The sequence below is a fragment of the Balaenoptera borealis genome (genome assembly GCF_965194805.1).
Source record: "Balaenoptera borealis genome assembly, chromosome: 18".
In the NCBI taxonomy this organism is placed as follows: domain Eukaryota; kingdom Metazoa; phylum Chordata; class Mammalia; order Artiodactyla; family Balaenopteridae; genus Balaenoptera; species Balaenoptera borealis.
Window position 1 is genome coordinate 1771660 of NC_138877.1, and position 14148 is coordinate 1785807.

The 14148-nt window shown below is 47.6% G+C and overlaps 1 long non-coding RNA gene across 1 annotated transcript; it reads left to right on the top strand.

The window, feature by feature from the left end:
• The first annotated feature begins 1404 nt into the window (after positions 1 to 1404).
• Positions 1405 to 9525, top strand: LOC309615419. The gene is made up of 3 exons (XR_014236810.1): positions 1405 to 1417; positions 1644 to 1726; positions 5009 to 9525. It is a non-coding gene; the product is annotated as an uncharacterized lncRNA (long non-coding RNA).
• The last annotated feature ends 4623 nt before the right edge of the window (positions 9526 to 14148 follow it).

The following is a 14148-nucleotide window of genomic DNA, read 5'->3' on the forward strand; positions in this document are numbered from 1 at the left end:
TCAAGGTCTTAAACCTCATTCACTTCTGTGAGTGGGAACAGTATTCTAACGTGTGAATAAGGAAGACGACCATTGCGCTCATGGGGAGTTGATTATCCCAACTTCCTGAGGGAAGAGAACTTAGGACAGAACCCTCCTTGTTTCCCAGAGCCGCATGTTTTAGGGCCCGTGGAAGGGAGGAGGGGGCATGGCCTAATCAATCTGGACGGCTGACCTGGGTGTTTCAGGTCATAAACGTCTCCTTGTCCTTAAGTTGTCCTAGATTCCTCTCCATCATGAAAACAGAGTTAATAGCTAAATGTTTCGTCTTCAGAGGTCTTGCATTTCAAATCCATTATTAAGTCTGAGGGGTCAGATGCCACTGGCAGTGACAACACTCCTCTGGGGCTGCCGAGGGCGGGGCCGCCGTCCCTTCAGCCGGGAGGTTCTGTTTCCCAGTTCTGTCTCACTTGGGACTAAATATTTGCTGAGTGTCCTGGTAAAACTACGTTCCATTATTTAAATTTGTGAAATACAGGTTTTAATTGTATTTCACGCCGTTTAACTAAATATTTACTGAAATACTAATTATTTTAAAATTTTTATCAAAATAATAAGTGTACACAGTTTAAAAATTCAAGTAGACCTAAAAGGCTTTCAAGAAACAGTTCAGCTCTCCGCCCACCCCTCTACTTACAGCGACACTTTGCCCCAAAGGCAACCAAAGCCCTTCATTTCTTATAGCTCTTCTGAGAGTTACCCCGCGATTTCTACACAATGTGCTTATTCTGCTATTTCCTGATTCTGGGTTTTAGACCTGCTGACATTCATGGAACTTGGAGGGTTGGCTTCTACTCACCCTCACTGCTCCCACCCGGCGCTCACCCCTTCCCTCTGTCCTCCTCAGAAATTCACGTCCCAAATCCTGGTTAAATACATACTGGTTCTTTATGTTATTTTAACTGCGTACAAAGTCACTTCTGGACCGGGCTTGCATTCTTCTCTTACGACCTCCCAGCCCCGCAGCCGCAGGGACGGCGCTTCCTTCCGCTGGGCTCTCTGTGTGTCTATTGTTCAGTTTTCCCTGCCTTTCCACACGCCTGCCACGTGCTCAGGAGGGGCTGTCCGAGCTCCGGGACGTGGCTCTGACCTCTCGGCGCGCCATTTGTTCCTTGCTGCCCCTCCACCGTCTGGACGGCCCGCCGGGCCTGTCCGCCGCCCCCTTGGGCGCCGCTGCCCCTGCTGGGGCCACGTTTCTTCTTTGCTTTATTCCCTCATTTTGCCGAAGCACATCCTCCAGTAGTTTCTTGAGAGAGGGACGGTGGCGGGCCAAGCGCTGTGTCCTCCTGTCACCTCGCCCTGCCTGTCCTCTCCTCTCCTGTTTGCTTTGGTCCTACGAGTTGCACGTTCTCTGGCTGTCATTGGATTGGCATTGAAGGTGGGCGTGGAGCTGAGGGCACGTCCAGGGTGCGAGGCAGGAACCCCGCCCCCCCAGCCCCCAGGCCCCCAGTGCTCGTAGGGTGAGCCGGGCCCTCAGTGCCTCTGGGAGGTGATGTGACGAGACTCGTGGGGTGAAGGGACGTCCCCAAGGCCACGCAGGTAATGACTGAAAATCAGGGCCTGGAAACCGAGTCTGAATCAGACCGTCCCTTTCCACCCACCAGCCGACAAGCCAGAGTCTGCGAACACGGATCAGCCCCCAGAGATGCCGGGCCGCGGGGTGACCGGGACGGGCTTCGGGGAGGAGGTGAGGACAGGAGGGGTGGCAAAGATAGCGGGGCTGTGGCTCCAGGGAGGGCGAGTCACGGCAGCGGTGCTGGTGCTGGGTGCTAGGGACGCGGAGAAGCAGTGGGTGGGAGACACAGCGACCAGCAGGGCACGGGGGTCGTCCCGGCAGGCGCGGGCGGCCCCTCCCCCGCTCTCACTGACCTCAGCCGGCGACCACCCCCCCCCTCCCCAGAAGGCTGCCTTGGCGACATGGACGGGAGCAGCGTCCTCACAGCGCTATTGGGAGGATTCAATAGTGTATCATCGGCAATCAAAGCACTTAATAAAGATCACGGGTAATTCTTCTCGGTCTAGGAAACTCAGCTGTGATTGCAAAAGACCTAGAGCGCCGGTCTGAGGAGTCCTCTTTACAGGCAAAGGAGGAACAGAAGGTCCTTCTTCCGGGAGAGTGGCAGGCGGTCCAAGGGCAGAGCTGACCCCTGGCCTCTGTGGCGGGTCCCGCAGCGTCTGCCCTGGGCGCTGTCTGTTCCCAGGAGGGAGCCCAGTGGAAAATTTTGAGCTGCAGTGAGAAACCGTGTACGGTCTTGGAAACTGAAGATGTTGCTTTAAAAGAAAAATCAGTGCTTTTTAAAGTCAAGTGACAGCATTGACCATTATCTGCTTTTCTCTCCTGCCAGCTCTAGAGTTTTCTTGGGATATTATCAGGGCAAGTATCAGAACAATGCCCACTTCTGTTTTGTTTTTAACCTGAGTAACAAATGACCAATCAGCAGATGTGGGCCAAGCAGGGAAGCTTCTCCGAACACTGGACTTCTGCAAAAATGTAGAGGTTTCGTGGTGGTCGCTGTTTTTTTCCTTCTCTTTTCCCCAGGGAAGGTCCTTTCGGTGTTTGGTTTTCGAGGGCTACCGAAGATTGTTTGGGAACTTGACTGCTGCGGCAGAGTCCTGACATTTTTTTCTTGCCAACTGTTATTTATGATCCTACAGAAATCAAACAAGTAAAAGCTATCTCTCCGAAACAAACCCCGAAACCAAAACAAAACACACAGACGCACCCACAGCTTTCCTGTGGCTGCTGCTGAAAAGCAGGGCGCTTTTTAAACTGCGCGTCGACAGTGCAGCAAACACAGCGTTAGCCTGATTATTTGTGCTGTTGTTGATACGTTTTTCTTCTTGAAAGAGGGAGTCAAATTAGAAATGAGCATTTTGGGGTCCCCTTTTATCCACTTTAGTTTTCAGGGGTCTGGCGGGGCGGGTTCGAGGGCTGGTTCCCATGTTCACTGCGTGTAGTTCACGCTCCCTCCCCTTCGACCTGTCACCTGCTTCCTGGTGATTTATGACCCTCTGGCTCCCATGCATGGGGGCTGTAGGGACTGGGCCGTGTGGTCTTCAGCTTTGTGCCGAGCTCGAGGTCGAGGCCCGAGTCTGTCAGTGGGGCCCCAAGGCCGTCCACCGACCCTCTGGTTCTGGGAGATGAAGATGGGCCAGCACCTGCCGGCTTGTGTTCTGGTTGGTGTGTGGGGTCCTGCTTGCTGTCCCCTCGTCACATGGCCATCTCCTGAAGGGCAGGGTGCCCGTCTTGTTCGTCTTTTGTCCCCGCGTCCAGCGTGTGCTCGTGGATGGGGCCAAGTTGACGGACGGGGGTAGGGGGGAGGGGAGGGGAGGGGGGAGGTGGAGGGAGAGGGGGAGGTGGGAGGTGGCAGCGAGTGGGGGCCCCCGGGGCCTGAGCAAGTCCCTCCCCTGCCGCCGGGCCTGGCCTGGGTTCTGATCCTCGGTCCCGGGGATGGGGGGTGGTGGGATCTGAGCTCTCAGTGGCCCCGGTGGCCGTCACAGCACCACGTGGAGGCTCCCAGGAGGGGGTCACTGGGGGGACGCGATGGGACCAGCCCGTGAGGCTCAGGGGCTCCTTCAAAGTGGAGAGTGGCCGCACGCTTTCACTTCATGCTCCTCTCTCCAGCTTTTATACCCCAAGGCCAAAAAATAGCGTGAAACAACCTCTGTCAGTGTGTTCCACTGTTTACTGAAAGGGTCATAACCAGTGCAAAAGACCAGAGGGCGCAGATGCTCTGAGACCGCTCTCGGGCCGCAGCCCTTTCGGAAGAAGGCTGCACGAGGAGCAAGAAAGCTGCTGCTCTAATGAAAGTTAGGCTGGAATGTCCATCAGGTTTTCGTAGGTGGATGCAATTTTACTAACGACCGCTCCCTCATCCCCCACCTGCAACGTTCAAAACAGGTAGGGCCCAGTGAGCACACGCTTGTGCGTGTGTGTGTGCACACCCGTGCACATGTTTTTACGTTGCCAGGTCAGGATGGGAGTTTTTCCTATGAAACACGGATGTTCAACAATGTATCTCAGGATACGTTTAGTTCACTTTTATTATCAAACTAGCTCTTCTAAATATAATCAACACACAACAGATTCATAGCAAAACCTAAGCGTAAGCCTGGACTTAGTCTGTTAAAAAAGGTTTGGGATTTAGTATTTTAGGAGATAAAAGTTCAGCTCTTGGTATTGTCCTCACAACAGGGTACACAGGATTTACTCTATTTTTGTAAAGACAGGTAAGTCCTGAAAGGCCTTGGCCTTTAGGAAAACATTAACGCTTTACCTGTTAATTTACTCCTTAAGCTGTGATTCTGTGCGTCCAGGTGAGATGCTGTGTGGTCCATCTCAGGTGGGCTGATCTTGCAGAGCAGAGCGTAGGTCAGACACCATGGACAGATAATTAGAAGGAACGGCCGGGCTGGTTACATCCGCAAACGCCTAAACTAAGGAGATCAGTGGAAAGAGCATGAACCTGTGGCGGGAGCCGCAGTCCTCACTTAGTGGGGGGGTAACGACAAAACCATGACGGCCAATGTTTATCGACTGTTTGCCATGTTTGGGCTGAAGCCTTGCTCTTCATTGTCTTATTTAACCCTCAGCAACCTTGTGAAGTAGGTATACCCTTAACCCCATTTACAGATAAACAAACTGAGGATCGGAGGCTAATTAACTTGCCCAAGGTCAAATGACCCAAAAGTTTGGGAGTCATTATTTAAATAAAATTCCAACTAAGTCGACATTTTCAGCCATGATATTGTACAGTCTTCCTGGTGAGACGTACATCTATGGATTCTCCTGGTTTAGCTTCCATTTCATGGATAGTTTGATGAAAAAAGATATCACTCTCATTCTCACATGTAAGAACTCTAAACTGTGTCCTTAGGAGGGTGTGTGATTGCATTTAATTGTTGATAAATATAGTCCTGTACTTAACGCAGATCTTTTTTCTGTTTTATACTTTTCTGACCTTTCCAGTGAACTGCAGGGCGGACTCCTGTTCAGGTGGAAACAAGGACTCACGGGCCCCGTCTCTCGTCCGCACCTGTGGTTCTGCATCAGCGCTGGTGAGGAAAGCAGCTTTTCTGAGCCGCTGCAGGAAACAGCCATCAGATCTGCTCTTCCTGATTCAGGAACCACTCACCACAGGTGGCCGTTTAAGTTAACTTTTAATTAGTAAAATAAAGTAAAACAGAAACCCAGTGCCCGGCCCTCCTGGCTGCATGGTGAGGCCAAATCCTGCCGTGGCCCGAGGTGTCACGTGGGGTGGCACAGATGTAGAATTTCCACCCTGACGGAGTCTGCTGGACACCTGCCCACGTGGGCTGCCCCTGCACCAGGCCCCATGGCCACAAACACAACCACTTAGTGAGCCAGGGCAGGGGCCCAGCTCCTGACGCCTGGAAGTCACATTCCCGGAGATTAGCTAATTTATATAACTTCATGTAACTAGGAATGAGACCCACTCTTTCTCCTTTCAGGGTGGAAAATCAAGTAGAAAGGTAAGATAGATATAAAATCGCTACAGCACCAAGTGGATTTTATTAAGTGTCCTAACTGGAGGATGCGGGTCCAGTTTTTCAATTTATTCATTTCTTAGAATTATTTTATTTAATAAAAGTTATTTTAGATTTTTATTTAATAAATGTTAATTTATTACAGAGGACCCTTTTTTTAAAAATTTTTATTGGAGTATAGTTGCTTTACAATGTTGTGTTAGTTTCTGCTGTACAACAAAGTGAATCCGTTACACATATACATATATCCCCTCTTTTTTGGATCCGTTTTATAACTGCTTCATTTTGTGAGCTCTATAAATCACTGATTACACTTTAAGGTTCAAGGGTAGATTGCTGCTTTTCCGAGTCTAGTGTTTATGCTAAAGGAGAAGCGTCCTTTCAGTGGGAACACAGAAGAATGACGGGGTCTGGTTACTGAGAGACTTGGTTCATTAAACCCCGGAGGGGTCTGTGGCCGGCAAGGCTGGTCCCCCCTCCTTCGCGAAGTCTATGCCCAGCCCCCCACATCTGCTCTGAAGCGCCCTGAGGCGGGAGCCCCAGAACCTGCTGGGGAGGCCCCTGCTCGGGCCCCCGAGTCTCACACGAGTGGGATGGGAAGAGGTGACGGCACTTTTCACTCACTGGGTTCTGGGGATCGGCTCTCGGGCGCATTTTTCCCCCTTGGATTAGTGATAAATGGACTTCAGGGGGAGGACGTGCGAGGAAGGACAGGGACCCGGGGAAGAGTCCAGCCCAGTGTCTGACCCGGGCGATGCGTGTGCTGGCGGAAGCAGGGGACGTTGGGGCATTCAGGCGAGGCACTGGGTCCCCACTGTGACACTGCCACCTCAATGCAGAACTCTCAAACACACACAGGATTCAATGTCCACTGCAGCCTGAAACCAGGCTGAACATAGGGTGGTGGTGCCTTTTCTTAGCTAAGATACAGACTAGTCTGGATGAGTACATACACTGAAAATCACAGTGAGGCTTCCTGCCCAAACGCCCTGGTGGAAACACTCTGGGCCTGGCAGGTCCCCCCTGAACCCTCAGCCGCCCCCAGGAGGTGGCCGGAGACATCCCTGGGCGGCGGGCAGCAACGGGCTGCCTCTGTATCAGAACCAGCTTGGCTCTCTGTGTGGAGACTGCAGGCCACCCACCAGCCGTCCAGCAGGCCCTTCCTCCTTAGTGACAGAACTCTGATTGCAGCCCGGGCCACTGCCGCCTTGAATTTGAAATGACTTTCCCCAGCCTTCCTTGCTGCTGGGTGTGGTGACTAAATTCTGGGGCAAAAAGATGAAAGTGAGTGTGTTGGGTGGGGCTTCCTGGAAGGCTCTTTAAAGAGGGCTGGCAGGTATACCCTTTTTGCTCTTTCCTTCTTTGTGCTGCTGCTTGAAATGTGGGTGTGATGGCTGGTGCAGTGCAGCCATGTTAGATCATGAAGTGACCATGAGGTTAGAAGCAATGTACTAGGATGGTAGGACCACTGATGACCTTGGAGCCATGAGAATGGTGGATTACCTTCCTCTGGACTTCTTTTAAGTGAGAAAAAAAGAACCATTTTATTTTGAGGGTGCCCATTATAGGCAGCTGAAACTAATTTTAATCACTTCAGGCTCCGAGACCAATTTTCCTTACAGGCCTCCACTAACTGTTTGTATTCCATCTCTGACCTCATCCCTCCTCCTCCTTGACCCCTGAGTGCCACTGAGTGTGTCCCTCTGCCCTCTCTTTCTCCGTTCAGGGCCCCCACTGCTCTCTGTCTTCCACCCACGTCCCAGGTCCCATGAGGCCCCATTTCAGCAGCTCTCTCTGAGCAGCACCAGCCACTCCCTCCACCCCATCCTGCTTCCTGCCCCTCCTGGCTAAGCTCAGCAGTCTTGGCCTGATTCGCCCTCTTCCACTTCTCATCCCGCCACAGGGCACCGAGGGATACAGGAAGAGAGATTCCAACAGTCCGGCTGTTTAAGGCAACCAAGCCAATGGTCCCCAGCAGCCCTTTCTTAAGGACCTGTCAGCTCCCTCTCCATCCTCTCCCTAAACCTTCATGACCCTCCTCAGGCCAGTGACCCCCTGCTCCCCAGGGGGAGCGCCTGCAAATCAGACCCAGATCCCTAACGGCAACGGAGCTGGAGAAGGAGACTCTTTTTTTTTTTTTTTAATAAATTTATTTATTTACTTATTTTTGGCTGCGTTGGGTCTTTGTTGCTGTGCATGGGCTTTCTCTAGTTGCGGCGAGCAGGGGCTACTCTTTGTTGAGGTGCGTGGGCTTCTCATTGCGGTGGCTTCTCTCATTGTGGAGCACGGGCTCTAGGTGTGCAGGCTTCAGTAGTTGTGGTATGCGAGCTCAGTAGTTGTGGCTCGTGGGCTCTAGAGTGCAGGCTCAGTAGTTGTAGCGCACAGGCTTAGTTGCTCTGCGTCATGTGGGATCTTCCCGGACCAGGGCTCGAACCCGTGTCCCTTGCATTGGCAGGCAGATTCTTAACCACTGCACCACCAGGGAAGCCAATAATAAGATTTTGAAGTAATAATAGTTATTTAAAATATCAACAGTATTTTCTTTTCTTTATTAATAAAATAAGTTATGTTTTATTTTCCCAGTGTTACATTAGCTTTTCATTTCTAGAACAAACCAGTATTTTAATGTGTTCTTATATTCTGTATATTAATATTTGATTTTAAACTTTGTCCTTTAAGGAAATTAGCCTTCTTGGGGTACTTAGAAATCTGAAGATCAAACTAAATCTGAAATTTAATTTATATCTGCCTTGAAAGAATATTAAGACTATACCTTCTTTTTATATACTTTGAAACAGTTTTTTATAATAGAGGGAATTTCTGTTCTTTTAAAAACTCAGAAAACCCTTGTGCACTATTGGCTGGGATTGTAAAATGGTACAAACACTATGGAGAACAGAATGGTGGTTCCTAAAAACGTTAAAAATAAAATTATTATATGATCCAGCAATCCCACTTCTGAGCACCTACCCAAAAGGATTGAAATCAGGATTTCTAAGATATTTGCACACCCATGTTCACAGCAGCATTATTCACAATAGTCAAGAGGTGGAAGCAACCCCGGTGTCCATCGATGGATAAAGGGAAAAACAAAGTGTGGTCTATACAGACGTGGAATATTATGTGGTCTTAAAAAGGAAGGAAATCCTGTCACAGGCCTGACACATGGATGAACCCGGAGGACGTTATGCTTGGTGAAATAGGCCAGTCACAAAACACAAGTTCGGTCTTTCGTTTTTTTTAAGACCACCGAAGCGCTGGCAGGGGTGGACAAGGCAAGTAAAAATGCCACAGTGCTTTCCTACCATTTTGAAATTGCCTTTTTCTTGGTTCAGCATTTGCTCGGTTGCTATTTTATAGCTTTATTTGCTTTTTATTTATTTTATTTGCTTTTGACTGTTTTCTAGAGTTCTGACAAAGTTGCTTTTACCCACTCCTGCTTGTTATTTGCTGTTTCTACACAAAGACAAGAGCTTGGAGCTGCCTGTCTGCCACTTTGCTGCTGTCACTCTGTCTTCCTTCTTGATACTCTGCCCTTGGAGATGCTTTGACCTTTGTCTCGAGTGTCCTTTCCTTCTCTGTCTGCAAAATTATATTCATCCTCTAGGGTCTTGCCTGAGCATCACTTCTCTGTGAGACGGTCTCTCGATAACCACGCTTTGTCTCTCTCTCTGGGTCCTCCCGGATGGTTGGTTTGAATGCACACTGTCACAGCCAGGATAACTGTTTCCTTACATGTGTGTGTTCTCCACCGGGCGGGGAGCCCTTTGAAATTCTCGTGGTATCGTGGCTACATTTCCACCCATAACCCCTAAGCTCAGAGCCTGGCATGGAGAGGACGCCCACAAACGGCGTGTGGCAGAGCTGAGGTTAAGCGGGAACACTCGGTGGGGACCAGACAAGCACAAGCGTCCTCGGACTTGGGGAGAAGCCTGGTGGTGCAAGAGTCCAGACGGGGGTCCCTTTGGAAAGCAGAAATAGGAGCGACAGTAGGAGACAGAGGTGCTTTGGATGTATCTTCAGATTCTATAGGTCTCATGCAATAACTGTCGTTTTCCAGAAAATTATCTCTGTTTAAGCCCTCAAAGGTAAACATGGGTAATAGAAAGAATTAGAATCAATCAGCACATATAAAATGTTTATGTTTTGTTACATGCAATTGACAATTGTCAATTGTCAATAATTGTTGGCAGGCAGGATACTCCATTCACTCAGTTAATTCTTACTTAAGAGGACTTTTCTTCAAATATGTAAACAGTTGAGGTCTCAGTGCTTTTCTTTTTTTAATGACTAGTTTTCCTCTTCTCCCAGGTGCAGGCTGGTCTCACCCACTTCTCTTCGGCGGTGGAGAACTCCTCCATGTTTCTGGACACCAGTAGCCTCCAAACCCTTGTTGGGGGGAGAGGGCTAGCAAATACTGTCTCTTTGATTCCACCTATGTGAGGTCTCTAAAGAAACGAAACTCATAGTAACAAGGGTGGTAGTGGAGGAGGGCTAGGCCAGCTGTGTCACGGGCATAGAGTTTCAGTTTGGGAAGGTGAAAAACTTCTGGAGGGTAGGGTTGCATAACAGTGTGAATGTAGTTGTTCCCGGCATCTGCAGGGCACTGGTTCCAGGACCCCCTCAGATACCAATATCCGAGGATGCTCAAGTCTTATAAAACGGTGTAGTATTTGCATATAACCTAGGCACACACTCCTGTATACTTTAAATCATCTCTAGATTACTTACAATACCTAATACAATGTAAATACTGTGTAAATAATTGCTGGAGCACTGCAAATTCAAGTTTTGCTTTTTGGAATTTTCTGGAACTTTTTGGGACCATTTTTGATTCACAGTTGGTTGAATTCACTGGTGGGGAACCCCGAAATAGAGAGCACCGACTGTATACTAACACTACTGAACTATACACTTAAAAATGGTGAAGATGGTCAATTTTGTTATGTGGGGTTGTTTTTTTTGCCACACACACACACACACAAAACAGAAAGATTCTCTGAAGGCCACTGGGATTAAGTACCTTTTGCTCTCATCCTCGGGAATCAAATCTGTTATCTTTTCTTTCTTGCATCTTTTCTCCAGGTGTTAGTTAATTTAACCTCAGAGCCACAGAACGTGTGGGCTAGATGGCGGGCACACACACACACACACACACACACACACACACACACACACACACACGAGGGAGGGAGGGAGCCAGCTCACAGCCTTTGGCACTTGAGCCCCTTTATATTAGACCAGAAGCTACACGAGGAGCAGGGCTGGACCAAGCTTGTTGCAGATTCGAGCCTCCAAACCCGCTGTTCTTGCTCAGCGGGTCTCCACAGGCCGTGGAGATCTCGGTGTGATGTGAAGTCTACGTCACAGCTTCATCTCTGCATGATCTTTATCTCTGATTGTTTGGGTTTTTTAAAATGTATTTTGTTGGGCTTGGTCCAGTTACTTTAACTTCTCTGCCCTTCAGTTTCTGTAAAATGGAGAGAATAGTTCCTAACTCCATGGTGGTTTTGAAGATTAAATAAATAATACTCAAAACACAGTGTCTGAACCTGAATAAGCATTTAATAAATATCAATGACTAGTATCACTATTATTATTTAAATACATCATTTAGAGCCATTATTGTGTTAAGACATTATAAATTGCTTTACATATGTTCTCTCAATTAATCCTTACAACAAAAGAGTTATTCCCTTTTTTACATATGAGGAAATTGAGGTTTGGACACGTTAATGACTCACCCAGGGCACACGGCTTGCGAGCGGGTGGCACCTGTGACACAGTGCTGAGTTCTCCTTGGATTGTTTCCTTGTTGCGTCCCTTTGCCATCGTCTTCTTTTTATAAGAATCGTCACTCGTGTATTCTTTTTTTTTAGATTTGTTATTTCTTGATTTCTTTTATTTATTTTTGGCTGCATCAGGTCTTAGTTGCGGCGCGTGGGCTTCTCTCTAGTTGTGGCGCGCAGTATCCAGAGCGCGTGGGCTCTGTAGTTTGCAGCACGTGGGCTCTCTCGTTGAGGAATGCGAGCTCAGTAGCTGTGGCACGGGGGCTTAGTTGCCCCGTGGCCTGTGGGATCTTAGTTCCCTGGCCAGGGATCGAACCCAGGGAAGTCCCAATTGCCTTTTTAATTTAACATTATAATGTGAGCATATTTCAAAATATTTTAAAAATATTATTTAGAAACACAGGCATGCCTCATTTTATTGTATTCCGCTTTACTGCACTTTGCATATATTGTATTCTTTACAAATAGAAGGCTTGTGGCAATCCTATCAGCACCATTTTTCCAACAGCATTTGCCCACTTTGAGTCTTTGTGTTACATTTTGGTACTTTTCATTTCATTTCATTTTGGTACATTTTCATACTTTTCCATTATTATTATGTGTATTATCATGATCTGTAATCAGTGAGCTTTGATATTACTACTATGGCTTGCTGAAGGCTCAGATGATGGTTAGCATTTTTTAGCAATAAAGTATTTTTTAGTTAAGATGTGTACATTTTTTTAGACACAATGCTATTACACACTTAATAGACTACAGTATAGTGTAACCATAACTTTTACATACACTGGGAAACCAAAAAATTCATGTGACTCACTTTATCGTGATATTTGCTTTATTGCAGTGGTCTGGAACTGAACCTGTATAATTTTTAGTGGCTGAATGGTATTCAATTTTATGACTGTAACACAATTTTTTAGCCATTCCCCCAATTTTAGGCATATTGAATAACTTGAATAATTTCAATATCTTGCTATTAAAATAACTGCAGTGATTTTCAATACATCTCTGATTATTTCTCTAGTGTAGAAGTCTAAAAGCAGATTTCCCAGGTCACTAGAGATGACTATTATAAGACTTTTTGTTACCCGTTGAGGAATTTCTATTTCATTAATCCCTTGCCAACCCTGAGAATTATAATTTTTTTTTTATTAATTAATTAATTAATTTATTTATTATTTTTTTTTAGCTGCGTTGGGTCTTCGTTTCTGTGCGAGGGCTTTCTCTAGTTGCGGCAAGCGGGGGCCACTCTTCATCACGGTGCGTGGGCCTCTCTCTATCGCGGCCTCTCTTGTTGCGGAGCACAGGCTCCAGACGCGCAGGCTCAGTAGTTGTGGCTCACGGGCCCAGCTGCTCCGCGGCATGTGGGATCTTCCCAGACCAGGGCTCGAACCCGTGTTCCCTGCATTGGCAGGCAGATTCTCAACCACTGCGCCACCAGGGAAGCCCGAATTATAATTTTTGAAAATCTTTGCCAATTTTAAAGGTTAAAAATGGTAACTCCTTTTAACTTGCATTTCTTTTATTTCCATGAGTTACACTTTTTTTTTTCCCATTTGTATTCGCCACTTGCCTTGTCCTTTTGCAAATTGCTGTTGATATTCTGTGCCTATTTTTAAATCTGGAAACCTGGGTGTAAGATTCTATAAATTAATAATATCAGCATCTTGTAATACATATTATAAACATTCTAGCTGTCATTTATTTTTATTTTGTTCTGAGTAGTTGTGGCACACGGGCTTAGTTGCTCCGTGGCATGTGGGATCTTCCCAGACCAGGGCTCGAACTCATCCCCTGCATTGGCAGGTGGATTCTTAACCACTGCGCCACCAGGGAAGTCCCGCGACGTATGTTTTAGATTCTCACCCACGGCCCACGCTGGGAACATTGACATCAACATTGTATTTTAACCGACTATTTTCTTTCTTTCTTTTTTTTAATTGGGGTATAGTTGCTTTACAATGTTGTGTTAGTTTCTGCTGTACAGTGAAGTGAACCAGCTATATGTATATATATATATCCCCTCCCTCTTGGACCTCCCTCCCCCCCCCAAGTCCCACCCCTCTAGGTCATCACAGAGCACCGAGCTGAGCTCCCTGTGCTATACCGCAGGTTCCCCCTAGCTATCTGTTTTACACGTGGTAGTGTATTTATGTCAATCCCAACCTCCCAATTCATCCCACCCTCCCCTTCCCCCTCTGTGCCCACAAGTCCATTCTCTACGTCTGCGTCTCTATTCCAGCCCCGCAAATAGGTTCATCTGTACCATTTTTCTAGATTCCACATATATGTGTTAATATATTTGTTTTTCTCTTTCTGTCATGGAAGCAACCTAAGTGTCCATCAACAGATGAATGGATAAAGAAGATGTGGTACATATATACAATGGAATATTACTCAGCCATAAAAAGGAACGAAACTGGGTCATTTGCAGAGACGTGGATGGACCTAGAGACTGTCATACAGAGTGAAACAGGTTAACCGACTATTTTCATCTAAGGAGGTCCTGAGGCTTAGCCGCTGGGTCCCAAACACAGCTGCTCTTCCTTTTGGACAGTGGTCGTTAAGGCATCCCGGGGGCTGTGTGCTGCCCTGCGCCTCCCTCACCAGTGAGTTAACTGTCTCATTTTCTTCGTTAAACTCCCCTAAGCTATCTGCCTCGTAAGGGTATCACTGACTCCCGGATCTTCGTCGCTATTTGCAGCTGCAGGATTTTGGGGACCCATTGTAGGGTCTCTGCCTTAAAACTGTTCTGTTGGGCTTCCTTGGTGGTGCAGTGGTTAAGAGTCCGCCTGCCAATGCAGGGGACACG